The sequence below is a fragment of the Benincasa hispida genome, chromosome 9, assembly GCF_027475165.1.
Source record: "Benincasa hispida cultivar pf3 chromosome 9, pf3_genome.v1.1, whole genome shotgun sequence".
Taxonomy (NCBI): Eukaryota; Viridiplantae; Streptophyta; class Magnoliopsida; order Cucurbitales; family Cucurbitaceae; genus Benincasa; species Benincasa hispida.
This window is the reverse complement of record NC_143486.1, coordinates 29,409,576-29,416,992: the sequence shown is the minus strand read 5'-3', so window position 1 is coordinate 29,416,992 and position 7,417 is coordinate 29,409,576. Positions and strand designations below refer to the sequence as shown.

At 35.6% G+C, this 7,417-nt stretch overlaps 1 pseudogene; it reads left to right on the top strand.

Annotated features, from left to right (window-relative positions):
- The first annotated feature begins 2,573 nt into the window (after positions 1-2,573).
- On the top strand, positions 2,574-3,826 carry LOC120084652 (peroxisomal targeting signal type 2 receptor pseudogene; annotated as a pseudogene).
- The last annotated feature ends 3,591 nt before the right edge of the window (positions 3,827-7,417 follow it).

The following is a 7,417-nucleotide window of genomic DNA, read 5'->3' as shown; positions in this document are numbered from 1 at the left end:
TAATTCAGGCCTTGAAAACACAAATTACAAGTAATACAAACATTATGAGATTATTGTCTCTCTCTACTTGGTAAGTATGGATCCCTTCATAATTCTTCTTGAACTAACCCCCTAGCTTCAGCAGTGTCTGGTTATAGGAATCTTTGTTTGACCACTGTTGTTCAAAGGATCACAAACAAAAAAGGTTTAAGACAAAGGATTGAAAGTGAAAATGTGATAAGAATTCATATTCAACTAACCGTGTTGATTGGGAATATGCATAAATGGTACATTCAAGATAAAATTCTTGTAGTGAATGTGTTGGATCTAAAGTTCCCCGAGAAAAAGCATAAAGAGGTTGCGATACCAAATATTTACTTCTTTGTTGCATCTGCAAAACAAGAAAACTCAATAGTTGAATAAATGAGAGAATCTTCTTTTTCAAGATCTTGAAGAAGAGAAGCTTGGTTACCTAGATATGAGATACGAAGATGATGAAAAATTTTTGGCAGCATAACAATGCTACCACAACAAAATTAAAAATTTACCTTGAACCTGTTCAAAGAAACACACTCCCAAAAATATTTCACAACCACTTGTTCTCAACAAAACTATCAGAATTCCCAAAAAATGAATATTCAAGAACACATACATCAATAAGCAAATTTAGCTCACAATATACTTTAAACCTCAAAAGTTGTCACAAAGACTACCATAGTGCATGAACAACCAACAAACTACCATAGTGCGACCTACAAACTCGAGCACCTTGAATCAAATCTAAACTGCAAATAAATAGTATCCATGAGTCATAAACGGGTGTTACATTCTAATCCAGTTCAAAGAGAAATAAATAGAACCCATGAGTCATAAACGGGTGTTACTTCTAAGGGAAAAAATAAATGCAGCTTCCTTTTGTCTTTTGGAAGGTAGGGATGCAACTTTGTACAGTTTTACTTTAGGTGGCATAAGTTTCGACCTTTTGACAATGACAACTTTTTACATTTTTAGTGGAAAGTAAAACTAGTGGGAAGAAATGCAAACATGGGAAAGTATATAATGACCAGATTCCACCATAAGGTTCACCAGAGGATGAGTCCAGGCCAAAAGGCATAGTCAGTAGAAATCAAAATCAGCGTGATATCTTGAAAGACTATCTCCACTAAACAGCGTAGGAAAAAATCCTACACAAAATTGAAAAACACAAAACTAATTCATTTCCCAGAAAAATCTATCATACGGCAAAAGAGATTTCAAAAAAATGTTTTTTTTTAAAGGAAACAAGTCCTTTCATTGATATAACAAAAAGAATCTAATGATCAAACTTACAAGAAACGATATTAAAGGAAAATACAACAATGGATAAAACAGAGAAGAAACGATTTCAAAAAAATATTTTATTACTTTCGATGTCAATAAGAACTAAGTGAACTGTACCTGCACATTTTGTTCTTTGATTACCAAATGGGTCTACGCCTACATCTGAAGCATCTTTCAAGTATGGGTTCTTCATGCAAGGAGGAGGCATAACTCGACAGCGTAGTTTTGTTTCAAACATTTTGTTCTTTGAAAAACATAGTTTTGTTTCTTTGGCATTGCCATTGTCTCTTTCTCCATATCCACATCATCTTATCCAAACATGTCGTTTCCAAGTTCCACAACTTGTTCACAGCCAGTTAAACTCGGACTCAGAGGATGTACTAAAACACTTTCTACGCCAAAATGAATATTAAATGAAGAAAACTATTACATTACATTGTTCGAACAACTTAAATCACTAATTTCATAAACGAATACAAGGCTATCAACTTTTGAAGCCCCAAAAATATTTCAGATTAATGTCCCCATATTGATCAATGACTCCGACACTAATTCTCATTAGTTGCAAGTGATTAGCCATTTACCATTATTGATTTGGAAAGTTTAGCTTAACATGATTACAATTAATCATATATCATTTGCACGTAATCATCTGATTTCTTATATCAATCCCACTCAATACAGTTAATTAACTGAGATAAAAGTTCAAGATCGTCAACTTACCATGTATTTTTCTCTTAGTTTTAACAGTATTAATCTTCTCTGTAAACAAAATGCTTGAACCGGAGGAACAGTAGAAGCTTTTAGGGCTTCACCTGAAGAGCAAAGACACTGGTAGGCCTCTAAAAGTTTGTCAGAATAAATACTCTCAGTGATACTCCCGGCGTGATGTTGGTTTATTTGTTCTTCAATGGAAAACATGTTTAGAATGGTTTCCTTCTCTAACCAGATTGCCAAGCCAGAACCATATTGTGGTAATAGTAGTAACTGGATTTTTCTCTCCGCAAGAGCAAACTGAAACAAAGATTTCAACCAGTAATGGAAGACATCAGAGCGAACCTTTGAAATTAAATGGCCAAAAATCAAGGTAGCAGCAAACCATGATCCATGAAATGTCACATGTCTCCCAGCCTTATTCCTGTCCTTATAAGCTGAAGAAAAATTAGCATGAGCTTCAGCCATAGTAGGCCGAATATTGGAGTTTAGGACAAGAAGAGGCATAAGAAAAGAAGAAATGGGAAGGAGTTTTGGAGCCATAATATTGAAATAACCCCATGTTTAAAGCCAAGAGATTGAGCAAAAAAATCAAACTAGAAACAAGCTACAAACAAACTCACCATGTTGCTGAAAAGAAGAACCACAACATTGACTTGAGCACAGAATGGGCAATTTGTTGTTGGATAAAGGGATTAAAAAAGAGATGCGTAGCTTCGAACTAATCGAGAGGATGAGATCAGACTTCAGAGAGAGAGAGACAGAGAGGTGCTCCTCACTCATCAATCATACCCATCTTTAAGACCCCCTTCAATGGTTACTTCGTCATGTTTAGCCCCTTCTACGAATCCCCCATCGCCGTTGCCACCGCTCAAAATTTCAGAATCCTTGGCAATGGTCGTATTCACGTCCTCGATCTCAATCCCGCCGGTCCCATATCCGAGCACATCACCTTCGACACCGCCGATGGATTCTCGACATCTCTTGGTTCGAATCTCACGACTCCCTTCTCGTCACCGCCATTTTCGATGGCTCTGTCAAGCTTTACAGCCTCGCTCTTCCCCATACATCTAATCCCATTCGTTCCTTCCACGAACATACTCGCAAGGTTCACTCTGCTGACTACAACCTCATTCATTCGACTTCTTTCTTACTTCCTCCTGGGACAATACCACCAAGCTCTGGACCCTAGACCACCCCACCAGTGTCAGAACATTAAAAAAGCATGCCTATTGCGTCTATTCCTCCATCTAGAACCCTCGTCACGGCGATGTCTTTGCTTCCGCCTCTGGCGATTGCACCGTTTGCATTTGGGATGTGCGAGAACCAGGCTCCACCATGGAGAGACCCACGACCAAGAGAGACCCACGACCAGGAGAGACCCAAAAGTGATGGAGACTGACGAACAGACGACGGACAACCACGGACGGACGATAGATACCCTAATTCGCACGACCAAGGAGAGATAGAGTTTGGGTAAAAGAGAAATGAAAGGGTTTGGGTAGGAGAGATAGGCGCAAGAGTTGAAAAATGAAAGGGGTTTTTTAATAAAGTAAGAAAAAAAATAAATTAGACCTTTAATGTCGGTTTAAAACCGACATTAAAGCCCATCTTCAATGTCGGTTTAAAACCAACATCAAAGATCCATTTTTTTTTGTTTAAAATTCTTGTAGTGTGTTACCTATGGTCATCCTGGTGAAATGTAAGTCTCTATTATTAACGGCGTTATATAAAGACTAAATATTTCGCGGTCCGATCTTATACAAACTCCTTTGTATAGATTATCCCTGCTCACATGTCTCCACATGAATGATCAGGATCAAATCATTTGTAGCACTTTACAACAATTGAAAAATTACAAAGCGGGCCATACTCATAGTGTCGCCGGGATAGGGTATCCAGCCTTATCCATCTACTATAGACTATTTACGTTATCACTTAAATATGATCTACCCGTATGTCTCTACATCCATGTTTAAGGTACAAGATAACCTTGGATGTTAGTTTATTGGTTTGTGGTTAATGTAACTAATTTTGAAATAAAACATCACATATTTTATTACATAACTAAATGTTTGTACACTACAATTACACACTATGGGACCCTACGAGATTTAGGGCATCAACCCCAACAATAACTTCCCTCCCCTATTCTCTCTCAGCCCACGTATTATATGGATGGTTGAGAGTTTCTTCTTGTTTCTTCTTTACTTTTGTTTTTCACAGAGAGCTTTTTTTTTTTTTTTTTTTTGACAGAATAGTTCTATAATTGGCTTTCTCCACCCAATATCTCTTGTCCTCTCACATGATATCCCACTTCTTCCAAAAATAGAGCCCACAAAACTCATGAATTCCCATCCCAGAGAATACAGGGAAACCATATGGTGGAGGCTATTTTGGGATAAATTAGGGTTTCGAGCACGTTGCTATTCGTGACATTTTGGAGAGAGGATACACGAAGAAGATCGAATCTTCAAGGGTGAGTTCCTAATATTCTTTTCTCAATTTCTATAAGCATGCTGTATTTTTAAATTTAATGCATAATTTCTGTTTCTTTTATAAAATTATGGTTTATGTAAAATTTGCGATTTGAGTCTGATCCCATTTCCGCTCAAGGACCTTCAATGGTTCCTACAATTGATATAAGAGCGGGGTTTTTGGCCCAAAATTTTCCAAATTTTTTCCAAATTAATTTTACAGTTTAATGATGGGATTTAAGCATTTTGTATTTCATGTGATGAATGTTTAAGAATGTGTTGGTTTAAAATCATTGGATGTTTTTGGGATTGGTCGCTTTGCTTTATCTCTTTGTTTTTACAATTTAATTTGTAAGGGCCCATGTTTTGGGGCATATAATTTCGATCGAGTCTGTATTTTTGTATTATTGAGTCGTTCATGGCTATTCTGATCGTGATCTAGAGAAATCGAGACAAAATTTAGTGAAGAAACGAAGGAGAACGAGGCTATACACTTGAGATTGTACCATCGCGTTGCAATGTTGTGCCCTAGCATTGCAACGTTGAGAAGAAGAACAACACTTTGTTCTTTCCGTAGCATTGCAACCCTCCAACACGGAAAGAACAAATCGGTTCTTGTCCGATTCGGTTCATGGCTCATTTGGTTTGCTTATGGTTTGGTCAGTTCGAGCGGTTTGGGTCCGATTCAAAGGCTGGATGGTTCGGTTTGAACGGTTTAAGGCTCGGTTCTCTTGTTTTGAACCGGTTGTTTATTTATATACGTAATAGATAGTTTTATTGATTAATTAAATTAATATAAGTGTTATATTAATTTAATTAATTGTTTAAGTGTCCAATCCCGATCCAATAATTATTTTATTAATTATGCATTTGATGTATGATTTTTATTTATATATATATGTCATATTGTATGTCATATAGTATTAAATCCCACCGTAGGTTATGCATTTAATTTCATATATCATTTATATTATAAGTGTTATAATATATATAATTGCATGATTTGATTAATATAGTATGCTCATGCATTATATAGTATAAATGTTATAATATATGCATGCAACATTAATAACATAGACATGCATCAATTATATTATAAGAGTTATAATATAGTGTATGGATGTATGTTATGATGTATGTTATTATTTATTTCATTACTTTAGTATATAAATGTTATGTATGTTAGTAATGAAATGGAATTGCATGAAGCATGTCACCACTTTAGGGTATTTTATAATTGTTATAATATTACCTAAGTATGTTTTCACATGCAATGTATGGTTTTAATTAATTTCATTTTTTATAAAAGTTATAACTAAATGAAATTAGAAATTAAAATCAACGATTCAGAATTACATACAAACCTGGTTAAAATCATCTTTTAAGATAGTTTTAAAATATGATTCATATAAACTTAAGATCACTTTTTGAATGAGATAAGAAATTTAAGTTTAATCTTTTAATCGGTTTAATAGGGTTAAATTGATTCTTAATTAAAAGATTAAATTTGTAACAATTGGATCTATAAGGGACCTTAAGGTTTGTTCTGTCTAGGCTGGGGTATTTAAGTTGATGGAAACGTAACACCCCTACCTAGAAACTTACTTGGAAAGGTGAATTAGATAGATTTATTACAAGCATGCAATGTTTGATTAAAATTTATTAAAATGTTTAACAAACATAAATCAAAGTTTTTTAACTATCCAAAGTAAGTGTTACTTTTGGGCAAATTAAACAAACACTTAGTTAAATTCAATAGCCGAATTTTTCTAAGTTAATTAACCCTAGGTAAAACGCTCAATGAGAGGAAAATAAGGTATATGATACTTCATTTTTTCTCTTCACGTTTCTCCCTAAATGTTCGCATCGTGAGATCTATACTCGGCCTCGAGGCACCTTGAGTGTTCCCTATGCATGATGTTTGTATAGATCAATACCAAGGTGAATGAAGAGAGCATTTATAGTAATTGGGAGTGAGACAAGTGTCAATTGATCCCTCGGTCTCTCTCATTAGTTTGAAGTAAATTTTCATTCTCAGCCTCGAGTCACCTTGAGTGTCCCCCTACGGATGGAATTTTTCATGATACTTCAAACTCTAGAAATAGATAAAGGTTACTTTAGTTTTTGCCCCTATCGTTTTTTTTCCTACGGTTGGCTGATTGAAGCAAAACTCTAGAATCTAAAATGAGGGGTTACACTTACAAGAATGTTAAGCGAGTTAACTATTTTTGGACCGAACAATAGTGACTAATAGTTACAGTAACAAGAAGCTGTTTTGTCTATTGGTTGAGATAGATTCATTTCAGTGAAGGGGCGCCTGATCACCCTATGGTGGCTTTTGTCCTGTCTTGTTGAAGTATCATTGCAAAATAGATATTACTTAGGGTGCATTAGATTATTTTGCTAAAATTGATTGATTTTTCTAAATGGGTTAATGCAAGATATACTAATATAAATAATTTGTATGGTTTCAGCAATTTATTATGACTTCCACGTTTTTAAATCTGCTTGCGACCAACAAATTAATGGGCGATAATTATACAACCCGAAAAGACACAATCAACACTATATTGATAATCGATGACCTCCATTTTGTTGTAATAGGGGATTGTCCTCCTATTCCTATTGCAAATGCCACTTGAAATGTTCGAGAGGCATATGAGCGTTGGACACAAACAAATGAGAAGGCCCGAGCGTATATCTCGGCAAGCCTTTCAGAAGTCTTGGCCAAAAAGCTTAAGCCCATGATCACTGCCTATGAGATCATAGAGTCCCTGCGGGTATTCGGACAACCGTCCGCACAATACAGACACGACGCTCTTAAACACATCTTCAATGCTCGTATGCAAGAAGGGGTATCTGTTAGAGAACATGTTCTTAACATGATGGTCCACTTCAACATGATGGAGATGAATGAGTCTGTCATT